This window comes from Crocodylus siamensis, chromosome 7 (genome assembly GCF_052110815.1).
Source record: "Crocodylus siamensis isolate JL-2025a chromosome 7, ASM5211081v1, whole genome shotgun sequence".
Taxonomy (NCBI): Eukaryota; Metazoa; Chordata; order Crocodylia; family Crocodylidae; genus Crocodylus; species Crocodylus siamensis.
Genome location: NC_143401.1, coordinates 42,745,829 through 42,768,967, shown reverse-complemented (window position 1 = coordinate 42,768,967; position 23,139 = coordinate 42,745,829). Strand labels below are relative to the sequence as shown.

General features: G+C 45.2%; 1 protein-coding gene and 1 pseudogene across 2 annotated transcripts in view; one reads left to right on the top strand and one right to left on the bottom strand.

Moving 5' to 3' along the window:
• The window catches only part of GRID1 (glutamate ionotropic receptor delta type subunit 1), a 1,131,580-nt gene that overhangs the window by 141,696 nt on the left and 966,745 nt on the right, over window positions 1-23,139 (bottom strand). The gene's annotated exons all lie outside the window — the stretch shown is intronic.
• On the top strand, window positions 12,733-13,868 carry LOC149859730 (uncharacterized; annotated as a pseudogene).

Below are 23,139 nucleotides of genomic sequence, written 5' to 3'. Positions count from 1 at the left end.
GGCCCACCGGGCACCCTCTGTTCTCACCCGCCACATCTTGATGTAATGGTAATGAGTAGGGAGGCTGCCTTTAAACCTACTTACACACAGTACTATTGGACTTCCCTGAACTACATGAGTCCCAGACCCCTTGTGGGTCCCGTTTCAAAATAGATGTCCCTGGGACACCCCAGCCCTTTGGCTATATGTGTGGCTCCAACTGCCCCTTTACCACGCCCCAAGCCTCGCAGATGGCATTGACATTGTCTGGTCTAGGCCTTAATGTGATTTGGCCCCCTTGTCCTCTCTGGGCTCTCTGCAGCCTGGTCTGTCTCTGTACCTCACTGGTGCCTGGGCTCTCCACAGCCCAATCTGTCTCTGTGTCCTCTCTGGCACGGGGTCTGTGCACCCCCAACGTGCCACGACCTCTCTGGTGCCAGGGTCCCCACGCTGCAGTAGGCCCCCAATGAGGCCTCCTCCTTCCCCAGGTAGCCTCACCCAAACCACTGGTGGTTATGAAACAACAAACAAAACATAAGCCCCTGGGCTATAACATAATACACAGGACTAGGGTATGCACTGCCCCTTAAAAAGCATCTAACTTCATCTCTAGCACTAAATGTCTAGGAAGCAAGGGTACCTGCAGAGCTCACAGAGCCCCACTAGCCCTAGGTGGAGCATATCAGGTCATTGCTGCATCACCGGGCACATCCTCCCTGGAGGCTCCTTCCCCTCCAGCTGCTAGCAGGGAACTACCCACCCTAACTCCAGCCTGGGATTTATATGGGCCCAAGGCCCTGCCCCTTCTGGTCAGCTCACCATGTGCAGGTGCAGGCTAATTTGCCCTCTGGCTTGTTGCCCTGGTAACCTGCACCTGGGCTTCTGTCTTTCTCTTTGGGCTCTCTCCCCAGGCAGTTTCTGCTCTTCTAGGACCAGGGCACCTTAATGCCCTGTGACAGACCTCATGAAATTTATTTTGGTTGAACTCCCACAATTTGTTGAGGTCTCTGAATCCTAGCCCTACCATCCAGCATATCTACTATTCCCCCCAGTTTGGTGTCATCCACAAATTTGCTGAGGGTACACTCCATCCCATCTTCTAGATCATTGATGAAGGTGCAATTAAGTATGTAACAGGGAATCTGGGGCTCCTGTCACTTTAAGGAAAAAGAAAGCTGCCCTCTATCTAGGGCAACTGAATAGCAGCCAGCTGCAAAGGGGAAGGCAGCCAGGAATCCCTACCTACTAGACACGGAGCTGCAGTAGGAAAAGGGACATACCTACAGCCAGTTAATAAACCATTGCATAGAATAGGCTAGCTGTAGAAGAGCAGGCAGTCAGGAGACCAGCTGGCTATTATGGCTGTGTGAAATTTCACTGAGTGTTTTGTTTCAAAGCCATTTCATTGCATTTCAAGCTTGACACAGTGAAATTGAAATGAAACAAAAAGCTTTGAAACAGTTTCAAAGAGAAATGAGAGCACTCAAAGTATTTTGAAAGTTTCAAAACATTTCAAGTTTCGAAGCAGCCTGGTGGCAGGAGGCAGGGAAGACTCAGGGATGTGCTCCGACCACACTGGCAGCCACATGGAGCTCAGACAGGTGGTGGGACGTGAAGTGCCACCCTGGCTGTCCCTGCGTCCCGCTGCTGGGCTGAGCTCCATAGGGCTGGCAGAACCGATCAGAGTGAAGCCCCGGCTCTGCCCACCTCCCACTGCTGCGCTGCACTCTGAGCAGCTCTGCAGTCCCAGGGAGCTCAGCCTGGAAGCGGGAAGCAGAGCACAGCCCTGTCTCTGCCCACTTCCCACAGCCAGGCTGCACTCCATGAGGCTATGGAACTGATTGGAGTGCAGCCCTGGTTCTGCCTGCCTCCCGCCACCTGGCTGTGCTCCATGGGGCTGTGGAGCCCCATGGGGCTCAGCCCAGCAGTGGGAGGTGGAGCGCAGCCCTAGCTCCGCTCATCTCCCATGGCCGGGCTGCACTCTGTGAAGCTGCACAGCCCCAAGGACCTCATCTCAATGGAGGGATGTGGAGTGCAGCCCTGGCTCTGCCCACCTCCCACTGCCAGACTGCACTCCAAGCAGCTCCGTAGTCCCACGGAGCTCAGCCCAGAGGTGGGAGACAGAGCTCAGCCTTGGCTCTGCCCACCTCTTGCCGCCAGGCTGCACTCCGAGTGGCTCCACAGCCCCGTGGAGCTCAGCCCAGTGGTGGAAGGTGGCTCTGCCTGCCTCTCACCCCCAGAGGTTGGTAGAGCCAGGGCTGTGCTCTGCCTCCCACCACCAGGCTGAGCTCCATGGAACCTGGTGCTGGGCATGGGCTGTACCCAGTGCCAGTCCCAGGTGGCAGCAGCAGCCTCCTATCATGTAGCTCAAATCCAGGGGCCCACACCCACAGGAGGAGTCCGGCACAGTCCCACAGCCCTCTTGGGGGTATGGGCTCCCAGATCTGTGCACCAGATGACAGGAGGCTGCTGCTGCTGCCCTGGGCCTGTGGCAGCATCAGTTTTCCCTGGGGCTGGGTGCAGGCTGCACCCAGAGCTGGTCCCAGGCAGCAGCAGCAGCCTTCTGTAATCCAGCACAGATCCAGGGGCCTGCAACCCCAGGAGGAATCCAGCACAACCCTGCAGCCCTCCTGGGGGTGTGGACCCCCGGATCTGCGTGCCAGATGACAGGAGGCTGCTGCTGCTGGCGAGTGTCAGGAGTTTTGTTTTTTTCCATGTGAGGTGCAGTTTCTGAGAGACCTCTGTGCCTATCTCCTTTAAACTTGGCATGATTCATTGTCTCAGAAGGGGCTACCATCCGTGCAATTTGCATCCAAATCAGGCAAGAAATGATAACATTTTAGGCATTTTCTTTTGAAAAGGAGGGCAGCTTCCCTTTGAAAAAATAACCATTATATATATATCAAAATGTGGAAGGTTGGAGTAAAGGGAGAGTAACCTAGAGGTAGCTCAGGAGAGTATCCATTGGGCCCTCAGAGGGTCTCAGAGCCTCCTTGGGACCTGGCACTGCTACAGAGTGCATACATACTTCCTTAGCTTGCCTGTGGGAGACCATATCAAAACTCTTGCTAAATCAAGGTATAAGCACATCCACTATTCTCCCTGAGCCAATTGTCTCATCATGGCTAATTTTATGCAGAAGGACCAACTCTGCCATAATGAAAGCCTTCTCATGGCTTTGGATAAGGGATCAAGATTTTCCCCGTAATGTGATAAGTAACCTGAGAAGAAAATAAATAAACAGTATCCATGAGTTCTGGATCCAAATAGATTTTCTAAAGAAGAAAATGGAATGAGAAGATGAAATAAGAAAAAATAAATAAATAAGACAAGAGAGGCATATCAGAACAGATCTTTTGAATAGCTTTTCTACTTTGAAGCATTTTTTTTCTATTAGTTCATAGATTTTTATCTATTTAGATCTAGTTTTGTAGTTAAAAGTTCGACTATTATCCCATAATTGCTCCAAACATCCAAGAGCAAGACAGAGAAACAAAACAAAACAAAAAAGAGGACATGGACAAGAGGATAAACCAGAAATAACAATTTAAGTGTTCAAGTTTGCATTGAGAGAGACATCATATGGATAGGAAAAAGTTGAATGTCTATCCATATGCGACTGCTACAGTGATAGCACCTTAAGGAAGGATAATATTTATATTACCCTCATAACAATCTGGTTATTATTTATTTTAGAAACACTAAATTATTTGGATCTACTGGTTTTAAAACAAGTTAAAGCATTATCAGAATCCATAATACTGGAAGGGAAAAGCTAGTTTGTTTTTTTATGGTGATGATATTGAAAGGTGCACTAAGCCAAACTGACCCCTCCCCAAACAACTCCAAACCCTTACTTAACAAAGCCTCATATTAAGTTGTACTCAATTATAACATGTGTAATTCACCTCTGTGTTCCAAGAGCTAGTTCAAGCACTTGTGTGGCACCTTTTCAAACTCTCTTCTGGGCACACCATAAGTATCATACAATGTGCTTGTATTATAATTAAATATAGTATAATTAATTCACAGAGTGATCAGTGACCGGCTATTGTTCAGGAAGAATTAATCTTCTGAGCCTCCCAACATCATTTTAGTTCCTGGTTCTAAATAAGATTTCAAAGAATCTAATTTATAATAACCCAAATCCCTAATGCATACTTTAATATAGCCATCCTTTGTTATACTAGTTCACAGTGCAGTAAAATGCTTCTGAATTAGAATCATTCTGGGGCACAGTTACCTATGCTACTCTGGGCCACCTGTATTGAAGCAGAAAATAAGAAATCTGAATAGCATCTATTTTTTCATGTCCAGAAAAAGCTTCATTGATACCATGTGACATTTACAAAACTGACTCTTTTAGTTATGACTCTTCCATGATAGTTCAGTACTTTGGTTTTCAAGGAGAAGTACTACAAATCTTTTTCACCTAAAATCGCACATTGATTTCCCCCACACTTATGAGAATTAGAGATGAAAATCAAAATCTTCCACTGAATGCAAATTCTGCAAAATTAAAATGTCAAAAACTATTGTTTCAGCATATTCAATCCAAACGAAACATTTTGACATTCTCAAAACAGAAGCATACATTATCAGTTTTTTGAACTGCATATCAATATTTCCTTATTACCTTATGACACTAGATCTAACTACATTTTTATACTATGGTCAGAAAAGCACTGGCTTTTTCTGATCACATCCAAAATAAAACCAAAATCACGTGACTCTCATGTATCATACTGAAGAAATGTTTTATGAGATATACCTTTTAGGGCAAAGGTAAACAACTCACTGCACACATGCCACAAGTGGCATGGGCAACTTCTATGTGTGATGCACAGTAGATCAGGGACGGAGCAGGAAGAAGGGAGAAAACAGAGCAGCAGATCAGATAGGGAAGGGGATCAGAGTGGCACTCAAGGAGGGTGTAGGGCATAAGTTGTGGCATGCCTCTCAAAAAATTCTAGGGAACCTGAGCCATAAGAGAGGATGAGCGACAGACCTCTACTTCCCATTAAGTAGTATACTACAAGTAAATTCAGATTAATATTTTTCACTTGATGCAAGTGTGACGAAAACAAATCACATTTGAACTGAACTAAAATATTGAATTCAATTTAAAATTTCAGCACACCTTTGAGTTTTGAGAAAGCATATTTTCCACCAGAAAACCATTTCAGTGGAAAATTGCCAACCAAGTCTAAGCTATATCTGATAGTTTTTCCTGTTGTTTTTTAACAAGAGCCATGAAAAAAAATATTTGTTCCTATTCTGTGTGATAAATTGTTGTCTGAGCTTCACTGGCTCGATCCCATTTAAAATTAAGGTTGCATCTGTGTAATAAAATAGAATATAGGCCCTTTGTTTCTGAGGCTGAGGTACGTAGTTACTAACATGATCATCACACATACATCCATACACTGTGCACTCACACATTAGCCACAATCATTGGCTAATGTTTTGGGGCGAAATCAAAATTGCACTAGAATGTATTTTGTACGGAGTCAGATACCATTTACATATACCTGCACTGCAGCCACCAAGTAGGTAGAATATAAGCTTTTGCTCAAAAGTTTGTCAAATTGCTTTATTTGCTAAAATATTGCAGGAAAATAGGATACAGTCCTAAAGCTTTTGGTACCAAGTACTGGAGGTCTATTTCCAGTGCTGCATGAATGAGTTAATGCAACGTACCTACCAATTCTGCTTTGAGGTTGCAGTGCTACCAATCCTTGTTTATTTTATTGGATTCCTATGGTTCCTTTCCCAAAAAAGGCATATAATAGGAGAACAGAATAACTTATAAAATAGAAAAAATGCTTATAGAATACAAGAAAACCTGTAACAGAAACCCACTAAGCCATATGTCTACTTTGCTTTGTTTGCTAAATGCCTAGCCAAATAAAGAGGTCTTACAGCACATCTGAAAGATGTCTAGGCTCAGCCTGTGGCAGGCCTCAAGGGGAGGGAGTTCCAGAGCTGAGAGGTGATCATTGAGAACAGCCTCCCATACATTTTTTACCAATGAAACTTGCTAGTACTTGTAGGGGTTTTCTTTTGCATTGCTAGTACTTTTAGAGGTTTTCTCCTGGCTGACCTTACGGTTTTGCAGTGGGGCATAAAAGAGAAGGTGGTCCTTTAGGTATGTAACATTCAAGACATTTTAAGCAGGCTCACTATAGAAATTCTAGGTGACAGAGTCAGGTGATTATGTAAGAATCTGTTTTCATTTCTTTTTTTTTTTCTTTTTAAAGGAAGATCCTAGCCTTTGTGACTACAAAAAAAGCCTTAAATCTTGAACTTTACATGCTCCCAAACCAGAAAAAAATAAATTATACTGAAAACAATAATCCTCTTGATTTTAATCCAATGTCATAATTTTGGTAACAAGCTCCTTTACCTTTCTACCTCTCCTATTACACAAAATTTTATTTTAAAGGGAAAAACTCTTGTTGGAAATTTTCTTAAATGTCTTTGTTTGAAAAAATAAAATGCATTAGGTTACTACACTACGTGTTCAGGGTTTGTGTTTGAAGTCCAATGCTGTTTTCTTAAGACAAAAAAACTGTCTGAGCTTTTGACAGTTTAGTTCTTAGAAAAACATAAACACAGGACACAGGCCATCCTAGGACCCCAGTTTAACTTACTTGGATTTGGAAAACTTCCTCTGGCCATTCTGTGGCAACTTTTCTTTTTTAAATTATTTGATACCAGACTGCTTGGGAATTGATTATACCTTGCCAGCTTAGTGCTGGCAACATACAGCTTGGCTAAGCTAGACTCTTACTGATCATGAAGAGAGAAGGAAAAGAAGTAGGAGGAATAAGATTGAGATATACTCTGATATACTACCAGAGAAATCTGGAATTTGAGGTTAACACCTCAAGAATTGGTTTGGTAATGCACATTGAAAGTGGAGATTCTAGCTGTTCAACTCAGAATAAGAAGGCCCCTTACTAAGTCTCTGCATACAAATTCATGGAAACCACATTAGAACATTGTGGCAACATTAGAACACGAGCTCTCCAGTAAAGTAAATCTACTGACCCTACTGGGGTCTACTAAATCTACTGAGTAAATCTCAGTAAATCTACTGAGGCTTGTAAAAATAAGGACCACTTCCTCTATTTTCAGAACCCTGATTTGGAAGGCAACTGCTGTACAACAACGTACTGTAAAACAACATCATAGTTTAAGATGGAAAGTTGAAATGACTTCATCCTATTTTAAGGTTCATAGACAATGTTATGTGTACAAGAATTCAACAAGATGATAAATTTGTTTCCTTTCTGATTGAAAGGAAAGTCTAATGGAAATTCAGACTTCAATGTAGCTCAAGCTTTATCCACTAACTGAACTGAGAATTAGGACTAAGTCTTTAAATTGGCATCAGAAATGGAGTGACAGCCAGTGGTACAGGCATCTGATGTGCTCTGGTGGCATGAAACCATGGAAAGGACAAACAGCTGGATTCCTTACCAGCTGCCATTTCTGAAGCCATTTCATTATCAGCTGGAAATATAAAGAATGACAGTAAGCCAGACTAGAACTATGAATGATTATGGCAAGGTCCTTACCCAGGAGAAAGAGAGGAAGTTTCCTAGCAAGTCAAAAGTAAAACAGAGCATTTCTAGATATTGATACTATTGGGTCATTCAAGCGTGTGAAGAAATGAAATGGGAACCTTCAAGCTTGGCAATGTATTCTCTCCTACATCCCTCATACAGTCTCTCACAACCTTATTATTATTATCTCTTACGGTTCTCTTCTTCTGGCCCCTTTTGTTTTAGGAGCACAATACTTCTTGCCCTGACTTTTTCCTAGGTCTCTTTCTACCCACTCTGTTCTCCTTTTTCTTTTTTTTTCCCATTCTATTCTCACAGCCCATCATTTTTCTCTGGCTATGATTTATTGATGTGAAGGATATACTGCCCTTCTCAACAAAGGCTCAGGGCAGCTTACAGCAAAAGAAACAGAACAACTTGAAAAAGGGCAACTAGAATAAATAAAATAACAAAATAAACCAGAGACCCAATAAATATCTTAGGCTTAGTTTTAGTTGTTAAATGCTGCCCAAATAGAAAGGTCATTCAATTTTGTCAAAAGATATCCAGGGTCAGCCTCTGACAGGCCTCGAGAGGGTGGGGGCCCCAAAGTCGAGGAGCACCTGTTGAGATATTGTGCCATTAGTCATTTGGCTATTCTAGTTAAATATACATCTCTTATTCAGAATCACAAAACAGCATCTAGCGTTCTTGAGCATCTTGACAGTGCTCTAGTACATCCTTGAGAGCCACTTCCACACTGAAATTAATATTACCACACCTGAGTTAAGATTTTCAGCCAAAGCTAAAAACAGCCTGCAGGGCTGTGAAATAGGAGACATTACCAGGAATGCCTAACAAACAGCAAAACTGCAGAAAAGATAGTTTGAGTCATGGAACATCAAGACCATTAAAAAAATACAGGGTCATTAACTCCTGTGGAACAGAGAGGGATTAGCAGAAATCAGAGAGGTAATACTTGTGGCAGAGCACCATTGAGGTGCTCGCCACTTAGTGGGCTGCTACAGGCTATAGAGGAGCCTGCAGGGTGAACAGCAGGGAGACCCTCCTCCCCCAGTAACCATTTTAAGGGGGAAGGTGTGTGGCAGAGCACCTTTGCCTGTCACTTTAAGGCTGAGAGCAGGCAGCCAGCAGGTGTGGGCCAGCCCTGATGAGAAGGCCATTTTAGATCCAGGCTCACAGGGCAGAGGCAGTAGTTCGCTGCTGCAGCCAGAACAACACTGAACTGAGCTGCTGCTCACAACACCTTGGAGGTAAGGGAGGAACTATGGGTGGCAGGAGGTTCCTAGGGGGCCCAGTGGGTCCCAAGCCCCAGCAAGAATGCTAGGACCTAGTAAAAGCAAGGCCTAGCCTAGGCATGGGGCTAAAAGCTTGTAGGCCTACAAAAGGGCCAGGCAAGCCCCAGAATAGATCTGGCATGGGTGAAGCCAGGGCTCAGAGAAGCCCAGTTGACCTAAGCCTCAGGCAGCACTGTGGGGGTGCTAGGACAACCTGGATTAAGGTGAGGCTCTGTGGTGCCACCCAGGAAGGACTGCTCAGTATGGAGATCAGCAGCTGGTAGGCTGACTTTCTGATCCCGCATACTGGTCAAGGCAAGAGGGCCAGGACAGGATGGCCAAAGGGTAAATAAGCCTAACCAGAGGGGAAGGCCAGGACCATGGTGAGTTAGGCACCCTGAGGCTGGGCCAGAGCCCACAAGCGCTGAAGGTCCCATTGATGGGAGAGCATAACAGCTGAAGAGGGTAGGCTTCAGTCAACAAGCAGGTTGCTATGAACTCTGAATGGGGTCAGAGTGACAGTGGGGCCCAAGGAGAAAGAGAGAGCCCAAGTTCATCATCTAGGAGCTCTAATGAGGGAACTAGACTGCAGCAGAAGGCTTGCTTTGTCTTGGGCATGACTGGAAACTGCACCTTGCTGGGGAAGGGTGGTCTGGTGGGTCTGTCCATGGTGGGACAGTCCCTCAGAAATGCCAGGCCAATTACCTCCCTGGTGAAAGGCGGGTAAGGGTGCCTGATAACTAGGCCTGTGTGAAGCAGCTAGTATTCACTTTCCATTTGGCTGATTCAATTCCATGACTCAAATCACTGTCTTGAATCAATTTGCCTGAATCTGATTTAGAGATTCAGCCACCGCCAAATCGGCTGAATCTCCAAGTCAAACAGGCCCCATTCCCCGCCTGCTTTCCCAGCCCTATCAGTGGCTGCCACAGTATCCTGATACTTTTTTCTTTTTTTTTTTTTTTAAGCCCTGTACTCTCCGACTTCTACCAGGTGGGGGGGGGCGATCCCCACTGCCCCCCACTACTCCACACTGCCCCCAGATCCCCAATGGCTACTGCAGCACCCAATGAGTGCAGGACTTTTTTTTTTTCCTTTTAAAGAGCCAGAATGCTGGTGTTGGGTGGGGCAGCTATCAATGGGGCTGGGAGAGTACATAGGGAATGGGGGCTCATGGTAGAGCCCTCTACACAGTACGGGGAAGTGGGAGGCAGCAGGGATCACCCCTGCCACCTGGCAGGAGCTGGTGACCATGGGGCTTTTTATTTTTTTTAAGAACCGAGATGCTGGGGCTGGGCAGGGCAGCTATTGATGGGGCTGGAAGAGTGGGTAGGGGTTAGGGAGGGCTCAGGGGAGGCTGGGGGAGCAGGCAGGGGCTGGGGCTGCCAGGGGTTCCCCCATGGTCCCCTCCCCTCTTCTGCAGTCCCCCCTCACCTCCTACTTATGGGCACAGAGTCTAGGTCCAGCTCCCTATGGTGGTGAGTGAGGACTTCCTAAATCTCTCTGAAGCCCTCTGAATCTTTTCTGGATTAATTTGGAGAGCTTTGAATTAATTCAGACGTTTTTGTCACCTGATTCAATTTGCATTTGTAGATTTGGCTGCCAAATCAGGCTGAATCTCCTCTGAATCGAATCAGCACCCAAAGCTTCACATACCCCAGTCCCCACCATCCAGTGGGTCATTAAGACCAGAGGACAGCTGGGCCAGGCATGCTAGGGAGTGGCATGAGAGCCCAGTGTGAGTAGTGGGGGCCAGGTACACTTGGCAAGAAGCACCTGAGACCTATGTGGGGGCATAAGGCCCCGGTAGCCCTAGTTGGTAGGGGCCATAGTACTGAGGCCCCAGAGAAGGGATGTTGAGTGGCAGGCCATAGGGTGAGGGCATGAGTGTAAGACCCAGAAGGGGGAAGTGAGGCCCAGGTTGATCTTCAAGTGCCTGTGTAGCAAGAAACCCTTCTGTCTGCCCCCTCCCCCCCACCTCGAATGTGAAGCTCCTCCATATGACAAAAACCCACTTTTAGTATTTGGCCCCTTTTGGGGATGCTTTCTCTTTTCTACTTTGTCTTCCTTCCTCTCTCTCTCTCTTTTATTATATCATTATTATTTTTATAAAAGTTGTATCTGTACAGAAAATAGAGCTTGCAGATGCTTTTACAAATGTACTTTAAGTTTAAAAGTAAGTTGTACCATGTACAGTGTTAGCAAGAGCAAGAATCTCTGTATGGAGCAGGTCCCTGAAATAAATCATGGTTAATTGTGTAACACAGTAGCTAGTCTGGATAAGCATGTTAATGAGCAGAAATTAACACCTACAAAATCAAAGACCAAGGAGAAAAAAGAATCAATAAAGAGCCAGGAATTCCCGGAAACTTCATTGTTAAAGGTATAGAAGCCCTTGTTTAAACTAATCAATGTTGAAAACAGACCCTTGGGGCTGAAATACCCCCTTATCAACCACTTCCAGAGCTGTATTCATCACAGCAGTGACTCAATCAAAATTCATCATGGAATCCTGAGACTGCATGTAGGTGCAAATGTGACCCTGGGGGCTGACAGCTGCTATCCAGCAGCTCAAGAGGGATATCCCTCGAGGTCAATGACCCCTGGATTGGGTAAACCTGAGAACTGGGGAGTCACCAAAGTCTGCCAGAGAAGGATACAAAGCAGTGAAGAATGACCCCCAATGGCACCCTCTTTGACCTGACCAGCACCCTGTCTGTCCAGCCAGAAGGACCAGCCAGCAACCCTCTTCTGCATCAACATCACACTGAAAGAAGCCTCAACTGGCCATTGACAGATAGATAGGGGGCACTTGAGGATAGGTATATCTTGACACCACTGTTTAGTGTTCAGAGTTAGCTACTGTATGTATGTGTGTGCATGAATGTGTATGTGTTTAAGGGGATCAGCACCAAGGTTTATGGTCTGACTTTTGCATCCATCCAATAAACTAGAATTTTTATGATGATCCTGTGAGTTGGTCCTCTGTAGATAATGTTATCTGGTGGAGAACACTGGCAAAATTCTGAGATTATTGATGGATTGTGGTTATTAGTAACTGTGGAGACCGTTTCTCCTGATAGAACCCATTTCCACAGAGGAGTGGGCCTTTGGTTATGTACCCAATCCGCAGGACAGTGGAAGGCAGGACTTAGGATTTAGAAACAGATAGAACCCACATCTGACCTGCAGGACAGGGGAGGACCACGTCTATATGAGAATGGGAATTGGTGAGGGAATTCCTGTGAAGAGTTGGGACCATGAGGGCTCAAGGAAACTGACTCTTGGGAATTGTTTGTTTTGTTTAATTTTGTTTTAATCGTTTGGAAATAGTCCATGGGGAGTGGGAGGGCTCGGAATTGGTTGTTTGTTCTGTTTTGTTGTTAGGGGGTAAGGCTTCAAGTATGTTGAGGAAATTATCCCTGTTTAGGAAAAGGGACCCTAAAGTAGGAAACCAAGAGGCTATGTGGGTACAGAGGGAGGACATTTCCCCCCTGCACAAGGAGATTCTGACGGGTGGACCCAGCCCATGGAGAGAGGATGTGTACACCCCAGGATTCTCCATAGGGGACATGCAGGACTGATTTGAAAAATTCTGCCTTTGTGAGAGATCCTCGGCTCAAAGGCAACACAGTGCCTTGGTCTGACTACTGTGGTATGCTGTAAAAACAGCAGTTGAGGAAAACAGTCAGCCTCTGAAACTGAGGAAAAAGAAAGCAAATCCAAATTCTAAAAAATAAATGTGTCCAATTGGAAACCAGTAACCAGACTCTAAAGGGGTTGTCCCAGAACTTGGAAAATGAGGAGAGCAATTGAGAAAGATAAGTCAAGACAACATCTGACAATTGGAAATATTGAACCAAGAAAAGGCTAGCTGGGAAGCCTTGCAAAAATTGGTAAAAACAATGGCTAAAAACCAAGCTGAGAAGGTAGCCAAAGTAAACCATGGCCCCTGTCTAAATACAATTAACCACTTGAAAAAGGAGCTCCAGGAGCGCAGCCTGCAAGTAGCAGCTATCATCCGGGAGTCCAAGCCTGGCATCCAGACATCCCCTTCAATCCAGGTGAGATTTGGGGTGGGGAGATGTAGGAAGACCCAGAGGACACGGGAGATCCCTCCTCTAAAGACTGTAAGTCTGAAAAGGAGAGCAACCTTGTACCTGAGGTGAATGCAATCACGCAGACCTCAGTTACTCAGGATGCACAAGGCAACCCTAGGGAGACCATACAAGTGATGGTTCCCCTTAGTGGAGCTGATCTAGACACCATGGGTAAAACCCTGGAACCTGCTAACATTAGGAATTTGGGACAGTGGTTGCAGAAATCCCTGAATGTAGTGGCATGTGAAACCCTGAGTACCCGTGAATGGCACTGCCTATTAAGGGTTTGTGCCACCCCGGAGGTTCAGGCAGTAACGAGCCCTGAGAGTGGCTTCAGGGTAAACACTATTCCCCAAACTTTAATGGATTTGGGAATTAATCTAGGGAGGAAAACGTTTAAGGGACAATTTGGGGCAAGTCACCAGACTCCTGGGGAGCCTGTGAGGGACTGCGTAATCTGGTGTGTCATGTTGGGGCTGTTTATCAGGGTCAGTGCTGCCCCTCAACAGGGCAGGCAACCGGACACTAAGAAAGAGAGATTACTCCTCGGGGTTTTGGAAAGAGGTGCAGGAGGGCATGCACCAGTCTATAATTGGGCTAATGGGACCACTCCAAGAAGCCCAGAATTATGCTCTGGGGAAAAGTCCTAGCCCAGGCTCAGGATGCAGAGTGATTACTTGGAGAACAAGTGGGAGGTGATTGCAGCCACCCAGTTCAAAGAAAAGCCCAATGACACACCAAGTTACTCCAATGAGAGCACATACCACAAATCTGACAGGAGGGCTGGGGGTCCAAATCAACACCCCAGCCCACATTGGGTTAACTCAAGACTAACAAGGGAAAGAGAGAGGGACAATGGGATTCAGACAGCAGTGGGGAACCCAAAGAAAAGTGGAATGGGAAGCCTCTGGCTGAGCTGCTTATCAGGATGGCAGAGTTGAGTGCAGCAGGAGCAGCACTTTCCCAGTCTAATAGAATTGCAGCCTCAGCACCGGTCCCTGAAAAGCACTGATGGGGCCCCCATGGCAGGACCCATGAGCAAAGCCCAGGCTCATGGGAAAAATTAGGGACCCTCAATTGGGATTCAGGAGGGAGACCCAAAATAACCATTATGGTGGGAACCCAAGGGTATACCAATGCACTCCTGGATACCAGAGCTGCGCTAAATGTATTTGGAAGAAAATGGGACCTGAAGCAGTTTGAAACCAATTGAATCATACTCCGGTCCTTCACAGGGCAGGAAACAGCTGGGATTGTGTGTAAGGGGATAACTGCATGTATCCAGTTCCCAGAGGGACCCCAAGATATCAATATAGATGGAGTTCAACAAGAGGGCTCCACTGAACAGTTGATTCTGGGAGCCCCCTTGTTCAACCAGGAAGGCTGGATCCTGGATCTGGCCAATGGGGTTGTGTGGCGAGCACAGACAACTGATCCCTGGGAGCCCTTTGAAACTAACCCATGTTGGAGGTGGAAATGGTGCAAGGGGGTTGGAGCTATCGACCTTGACTTGGGGGATGAGTGGGTGCAGCAGTTTCCTAATGTATGGGCTAAGAGTAAAAGTGACTGTGGCTGGATCAACACCTGTGTTAAAATCATAGGAGATCCAGTGCCTCCTCAAACTTATAGCTTCCCTAAGCAGGCATAGGAAGTCATACAGTTAATTATTGAAGGCTTACTGCAGCAGGGAGTGCTAACTGAAACCAATTCAGAATTTAATTCCCCCATATGGCCCATCCTAAAAGTGTGCAGGGTATGGTGGAGGCTAATGACTATTGAGCCATTAACAAGAGGACTTGCCCCATGGCTCCTATAGTGGATAACATGTCTGCCATGCTTAGCAGGGTACAAGAGAGTCCCTGATGGTTTTCAGTGATAGATCTGGCCAACTGCTTTTTTGCAATTCCCCTACACCCCAAGTCATGGAACCGATTCATTTTCACATTTAAAGGGAAACAACACACCTTTACCTGAGTCCCACAGGGGTTTCACACTGCCCCAGCCATAGCCCACCACCACATTGTATCCACGCTCCAGAGTTTAGCTGGACCTGATCAGGAAAGGGTGGTCTCTTACACAGATAACATATTGATATGGGGAGATCAGGAGCAGGAGGTGAAGGAATGCATGGAGTGGGTGCTGACTCTTATCCAGAAAACGGGTTCAGGGTCAGCAGACGAAAAGTTCAGTAAGTTATGCAGGAAGTAACCTACTTGGGTGTAATACTGGGGGTGGAAGGGAAAAAAGATTGATTCCCAGAAGGTCACTGCTATATTAAACATGCCAGTTCCCAAGGATCCTCACTCCCTGCGAGTGCTGCTTGGAGGTTTTAACTTCCTCTGCTCCACATACACCTATTTGCAAAAATTGCTCAGCCCTTTTGGAGGCTGCTAAAGAAAAAAGTGCAGTGGGAGTGGGGAGACCATGAGAGGCTTTTTGTTTACTTGAGGAGATCTTAGTCACTGCCCTGGCTCTGGCATACTCGAAACCATCAAAACCTTTTTATGTTAAATTGGCAATGAATGAAATAGCTCTATCAGCCATACTGCTACAGAAAAATCTAGGCAATAAGCTGGTACCCATAGCTTATGAATCCTGTAAATGAACCAGTCCAGAGATTAATTTCAACCAATGTGAATGAGAATGTTTGGCTGCAGTATGGGCTGTGCAAAAATTGGAAGGACTCATGGAAATGGCACCAGTCATCATCCAAACACATCACTCACCCCTAAAATATAGCCTATCTGGGAACCTAAAAGGGTCTAAAGTGTCCAATGCCTGGATTGCTCAGTGGGCACTGTTCCTGACTGGATGGGGAGTCAGATATGAAACCCAGTCTAAATTAAATATGCTCCTATATGCTTTGCTAATAGAGGGCACCATTCACAAGTGCCCTGATATAGATCTCTGCCAGGGAAGCACAGGGGTAATTGAGGTTCCATCACTGGACAAAAATCCAGCAGTGGAGGATCAGACTGCCCAGGTGTGGTTTACAGATGGGAGCTCCTATTTTGAAAATGGCAAACAGTTTACCAGGTACGGAACAGTGAATTTAAATAATGATCAGATGGGGGGGCCCTTGCCACCAAGGTATTCCGCACAAACTGCTGAAGTGACAGCCGTAAGGGAACTCCTTGAGCAGCATAACCCACCTGAAGGGAAACTATGGATTTACACTGATACAAACTTCTGTGTTAATGCTTTGCTACATTGGGTATACAATTGGAACAAAGCTAATCAGCACACCACTGATGGCAAGGAAATTGCTGAAAAGACTGATTAGCAGGCAATTTGGGAATGGATTCAAAGATCCATCCTCACTCTGCATTCATCATATTTCAGGGCCATCAAAAGGCAGACACCTTAGAAGCCAAAATGAACCAATTAGCAGATGTTGCAGCAAAGAAAGGGGCATGGGAGGATATCTCAGCAATACAAACCCGGTCCTCAAGCCACCAAAATTGGAAAATTCAGGAGGAGTATGCTGTTCATCAGGGAACTGGGGAGGTTAGATGGGTCCAGCCCCAGATTGCAGAGAGGAAATTATTAGTTCCTGTCATAGTCTCCAACATGAAGCACCCGAAGCCACTACAGCCAGGGTTCAGGAGATTGCTTACTGACCAGGGATGTCTAAAGATGTCAAGGAGTGGGTGCAGAACTGCTTACACTGTGCAGGGGAGGGAGTGAAACCAAAGGACATGGGGCTACTTCTTCAGCAGAAGATAGTGTGCCCATGGCAACAAATCCAAATGGATTACATTGATAAACTTCCCTGCACACCCAGGGGAAACCAGTATCTGCTGGTGATCATAGATTCCTTCAGTGGATGGGTCAAGGCATTCCCCATGTGCACCCACACTGCTGAAGCCACAGCAAAAAAGCTGTGGACAGAAGTAATATGCAGGTTTAGGGGCCCTAAAATTATTGACTCAAACCGAGGTCCCCACTTCACTGGAGCTGTTGTCAAACAGCTGCTGCAAGCCTTAGGCATCAGGCAGAAGTGACACATTCCTCACCACCCTCAAGCATCTGGGCAGGTAGAGTGGATGAATAGGACAATTAAGGAGTCATTAAGGAAGGTGGTAAATCAAACAGGTACAGATTGGGATCTTAAACTTCCTTTGAAGTTGCTCTCCAAAGCCAGAACCACTTGGGAACCAGCCTTCATCCCTACCAGATTCTATTTGGCAAATGGATGGCTCCAATACCCACCGGGCTTATTCCATACCCAGACAGCCTGGACAATCCACAGCCCACAGAAATTATTGAATGGGTAAAAGAACTCCCATATCATTTCAGGCAGCAGGAGCTGCAGATTAATGAGGCTATTCAGCAAGCTCAGTTGCAGATGGAAAAGCAGCTCAAACAGCTTCCCAGGCCATGGGAAATTGGACAGTTGGTCATGTATCTTAGACTCACCCTAAAGGCACATGTCCTAGAGTCCAAATGGGTTGGACCCTTCACTGTCATTAATCTATTGAACCCAACTGTACTCCAAATTGATAAAGGGGAATCTGGGAAATGAGTGCATGTGTCACAACTGAAACTGTTCAAAGGGGCAGAATAAACATAACCCTGTATTTAGGATACTTAATCATGAGAAGAGCTGTTCAAGACGTGAAGGAGTAAGACAGCCTGACCTTTGAGGAACCAGGTAAATAAACTCTTAAGCCTGAAAGCCACCCTTCTTGGCTACCAGGAAGAAACAAATCTGTGCCGTTGGAAAATACCCACTGGATGAGCTGATCAGTGCTCACCCTGATGTTGAGGCAGGAAAAGGCCAGAGAAGTCCTTGACTTATGATGGCCACCCTCTTATAGGTAGTCACCCCACTAGTCTACAAAGACTTTCATTAAAGCAGGCATACACCCTGACTAATTTACCTGATCCCTTTCCCCTACTCTTCTGAGCCAATTCTGTTTTGTTTGGTTTTGTTCTAAGTGCTAAAACTTTTGACATGGAGATCCTAAGTCTGCGGGGAATCCTTTCCATGTGGATCCTCCCGCTTACTGCCAGCCTTCATTGTGATTCAACCAGTGAACTGACATTAGAAAGCAAAGGTGTTAAATACTGTCTGGAGGTGGCTAGCTGTGATGCCATCCTGGAAGTCATCCTGGACCTACAGTTGCTGACCTCTCAGCAGAAAGGCTGCAAACTTGTCATTTTTCTCAAGTCTAGTTGCGATCCCCCTGCAGAGTGTGTTCATGTAGGATTGAATCCTGGTAGGGAAATGCAGGATCATCAAGGTGGTAAGGTCTGGAGAACCACCAGAATTCCTATTCCAGCTGAAGGAAGGGTAATGCCAAGGAAGATGTGAGACAGAATGACTGGGTGTACTGGGCACTCCCGTGCTTTTAGACTAATCCGTTCACCCAAATGCACACTTGCCCCCACAGTGTCCAGAACCATACCCTCTCCGCCATCACCTCCCTACTGTTTCTGTAGTGTGGAAGCTTTCTAGTCCCCTGCCTGCTGGGGAACACACCATCCAAGTCTGGCTGGGGCAGCAAGAGTACTAGTCCAGACATCTCAGCATGAATGACCATCAGCTCTCCACAAGGACACTTGGCTATCAACTTCACCTATCCAAAATCTGAACCCATAGACTTTACCCTCAATGCCACCAGCTGCCCTGAGGAATGTCCTCTATCCAGCTGTGACACCCTAGTATATGAATTCTCATTATCCAGCTCTGGACTGTGGGAAGCTCCTACTTCCAAGGACTCCCCAACCCCAGCCATAAAAATGGTAATCCATGACAAAGCAGAAAAACATGAGATCAGACCTTTCATAGTAAAGCAGGATATCAGTAAACCTTTATTGACTAATATGACACACTCCCTATGGAATGTCACTATCAATCTGCAATCCCACAGCATCACCCAGTTGTATCTACAGTGTGCCAACTGTGTCATCCCACTAAATGCTGGATGGCAGGCATGGACTCAGCAGGTCACATACGAGCCCTCCAAGAGCCCTGAATCCACTGGCCCACGACACCAATGATCACTAGACAATGCTGGGAGCAATTGAGACCAGCACTGGTATCCTTAATACCATGAACACAGAGGTGCTCTGGAACAGATTGGCAACTGTGGGAAATCTGCTTCACCACTTGGATGGACCTACAAGGGACAATTTTGAAACCTCTATTCAGTTAAGTGTCTCTATTGCCTCCCTTATGCAGGGGATGACTCAAGTAGCTTCCCAGGATTCCCACACCCTAACTGAAGCAATCATAGCCCTAGGGCAAAACACCTCTCTTGCCCTCATGTGTACCCAGGCCCAGGTATGGTACCTAGACATAATTAAGGGTATTATACTACAAGGCCTGAAAAGACACATCCCCCTAGAACTACAAAATCTGTTAAGAAAGGAAACCAGGCAGTCTCCACAGTTAACCCCTTATAACCGGCTAATACAATTCAGGTTGGATCCAAATTTGTGGTCCATCAATGTTATAATCATGGGGGTGGTTAGTGGTAAAATAAATCAAGTATTCCCTATAACAACACTGGGGAGCCAAATCAATGACACTTTCATGATCCCACAAACAGGCAAACATTGGGCTCTAAAACAACCTAATGGCCAATTTAAAGTGAACACACTCAATAACTATGAGGATGTTGGCTCCAGTTTCCTTTGTGAAAAACTTATGTTACAGTCCCAAACCCTCTGTTTTGCCCCTGATTTTTCAATTTGTCCCTATGTAATGTTCAAAGACCCCGGTGTTCAATCCCTACTTGTTAGCATTGGTTTTGGATGTGTTTGTCTCCATACCCTTTGTCAATCCATTACAGTGAATGAATTTTATAATATTACTAGCCTGCAACACAACTTCTGTCTATGTAATGTCATATCCATCACTGGGTGTGACATTCAGTACAGAAAGAGGACCATGCTACATCAATCACCCCACAGTACAGTCTTTTAAAATCTAAACTTACCCCAGTCCACCTAGATATATCCCCCCGCAAGCCCTCAGACATGCTACCGCACACCCAGAACTCCAACAAGCTCTGCAAGCATTACAGTCCCAAGCCAACAAAACCTATACTATCATCCAAACTAATAACCACCAAGTCACCCAGGTACTCACCAGAATCAAATAAGTCACCTAGTACAGCCCCTGGGCTGGTCCCCAACTGCCACTGGTATCCTGAACCTCATGATGTACCCAATTGTAACACTCTTCACCCTAATGATAATTTTAACATTCCTAACTATATCTCTGTACTGTAAACTCATTGCCACCTTATGTAATGTACATGCTAAAATAGATAAGGCTAAAGCATTAGGCCGAATGTTATAGTGACATCACCCTGATGGCCTATGTCAAGGTGGGGAATAATGTACACCTTTGTCTGCCCTTCGCCTCAAATGTGAAGCTCCTCCATATGGCAAAAGCCCCTCTTTTAGTATTTGCCCCCTTTTGGGGATGCTTTCTCTTTTCTACCTTTTCTTCCTTCCTCTCTCTTTTTCTTTTATTATATCATTATTATTTTTACATAAGGTGTATTCATTTGTAGTGAAAATAGAGCTTGTAGATACTTTTACAAATGTACTTCAAGTTTAAAGGTAAGTTGTACCATGTAACAGTGTTAGCAAGAGCAGGAATCTCTGTATGGAGCAGGTCCCTGAATAAATCATGGTTAATCGTGTAACACAGTAGCTAGTCTGGATAAGCATGTTAATGAGTGGCAATTAACATCTACAAAATCAGAGACCAAGGAGAAGAAAGAATCAATAAAGAGCCAGGAATTCCCGGAAACTTCATTGTTAAAAGAAGCCCCCTTTTAAACTAATCAATGCTGGAAACAGACCCTTGGGGCTGAAATACCCCCTGATCAACCACTTCCAGAGCTGTATTCGTCATGGCAGTGAATCAATCAAAATTCATCAATGGACTTCTGAGACTGCACGTACGTGTGGACGTGACCCTGGGGGCTGACAGCTGCCATCCAGCAGCTACGAAGAGTAATATCCCTTGAGGTCAATGACCCCTGGATTGGGTAAGCCTAAAAATTGGGGAGTCACCAAAGTCTGCCAGAGAAGGATAAAAGGCAGCGAAGAATGACCCCCAACGGTGCTCTCTTGACCTGACCAGCACCCTGCCTGTCCAGCCAAAAGGACTAGCCAGAAACCCCCTTCTGCAGCAACATTCCACTGAAAGGAGCCTCGACCGGCCATTGATAGCAGACTCCAGTGCTTGGGGATAGGTGTATCTTGACACCAGTGCTTAGTGTTCAGAGCTAGCTACTGTCAGTGTGTGTGTGTGTGTGTGCATGAATGTGTGTATTTGAGGGGATTAGCACCAAGATTTATGGTCTGACTTTTGCATCTGTCCAATAAACTAGAATTTTTATGATGATCCTGTGAGTTGGTCCTTTGTAGCCAACACCTGAGGCCATAGTTGGGCCCAAGACTGAGTGATGCAGCTCAGTGGGAATCATGGGCAGAAGGAGCGAGTAGTTGGCCTCAGTGATGGGATGAGAGTGACAAGGTACCCAGAGAGGGGCCTGGGTCAGAGCTCTGCCCAGGGTGAGGCGAATTGGCTGAACACCATTCAGATAAAGATCATGAGAAGGCCTGAGAGGCTGTGTGCCAGCCAGCCAAGGAGTGTGTGTAGGCAAGCCTGATGGCCAATGCAGTCACTCAAAGGATCAGGGTAGTTTGGGTGTGGCCCAGTGGGGGGAAGCATGTAAGAGGTCCTGTGAGAGAGGGTAGAGTCCAAGAGGACACAGTGAGAGGTGGGTGGTATGAATGAGGTTTGATGGGCAGAGTGAAACCACGAATGCATGAGGCCTAACAAGGGGCTGAATGTTACCTGGCCACGAGCCAGAGAAAAGAGCAATTCTAGGATGCCATCTGCGAGTTATGGGACATGATAAGGGTAGGTTGGAGTTATGTACAGTGCCACCTGGCAGTAATAGAAGTCCTAATCTTGCTCCTAGACGGAGCATGACAGTCCTGGTGACGGAAGACAGAGAGACATGCACTCACAGCTTACGTGGCTTGCTTGCATTTGCCAGAACAATTACTTGAATTAGTGAAATCAACAGGCCGATAAAACTGTTTACCTAATAACATTCTAATGAGGAAAATAACATTTTTTAAAAATATTTGTCCTCAGATGTCATTGCAAAATATTACTGATGGTGTCTCTGGTGTATCATGTAATAAAGAACTTGTTAAATGTTTCTTCCTTACTCACTTTCCTATAGTTAACTTAATGTAGCTAATCTCCAATTATTCTGTTAGAATTCTCCATTTCTAACACACAAATTTATCTCTAGTATCTCAAGCACAGCTTTAGATGATAAAATATCACACAGTAATATTACCAAGCATGCTTATGATTCGTAATACACAATCTCAACTTATTATTGAGGAATATATATCCTAAGAAGAAAAGTAGATGTGCTACTTCTGTTAATTTTCCACATTTCCCCAAATTTCTTAGAACTTGTAGTATGTAGACAGTTTTGAACATGTATAACATACCTATTAACTATAACATGAGCCCTGGCATGACAATTTAATCAGTTGAAGCATAGAAGTGAAGTAAATTATCTCATATTCATTTATAAATATTTTTTTTTCATTTTAAGAGGTGCCAATTTGCGATCAAGGAAGGTTGGCTGTTAATTACAGCATTGCAAGGAAACACAGTTATAAAAGAACTTTGAGGAGGGCTTAAAGAACTGGATTTATATATTGTGGACTACTCTTAGCTGTTGGATACAGACATTGTGCCCTCCCTTAAAGTTAACAGAGATTGTGCAAGTATAAGCAAGTAATTAGGGTTAGCCCTTGAATTGGCAAAGGAATTAAAATAATGTAATTTAAATAATTAAAAAATAATTAAACTAATTTAATTAAAATTAATTAATCAACTGTGAATTCATTAAATATTTAATGTAATTACTTGATTAATTAATTAAACATTAATTAAAATGATTAAAAATATTTTATCCTGATTTACATGTGTTTGCATAGTGTATATAGAGGTGATTGCATAATAGCTCAAAAATAAAGCCCTACTCTTGTATACTGTGGGAGGGGGGGCAGTGTGTGTGTACATGGGTAAGTGTGGGTTTCATGAGGGGGAGGGTGTGTGTGTGGGATTTGTGGAGGGGAGTGGGTGTGTGGGGGGGCGGGGGTGTGGGGTGGTGGTGCGGTTGTATTGTAAGGGAGGTGTGGGCGGTGTGC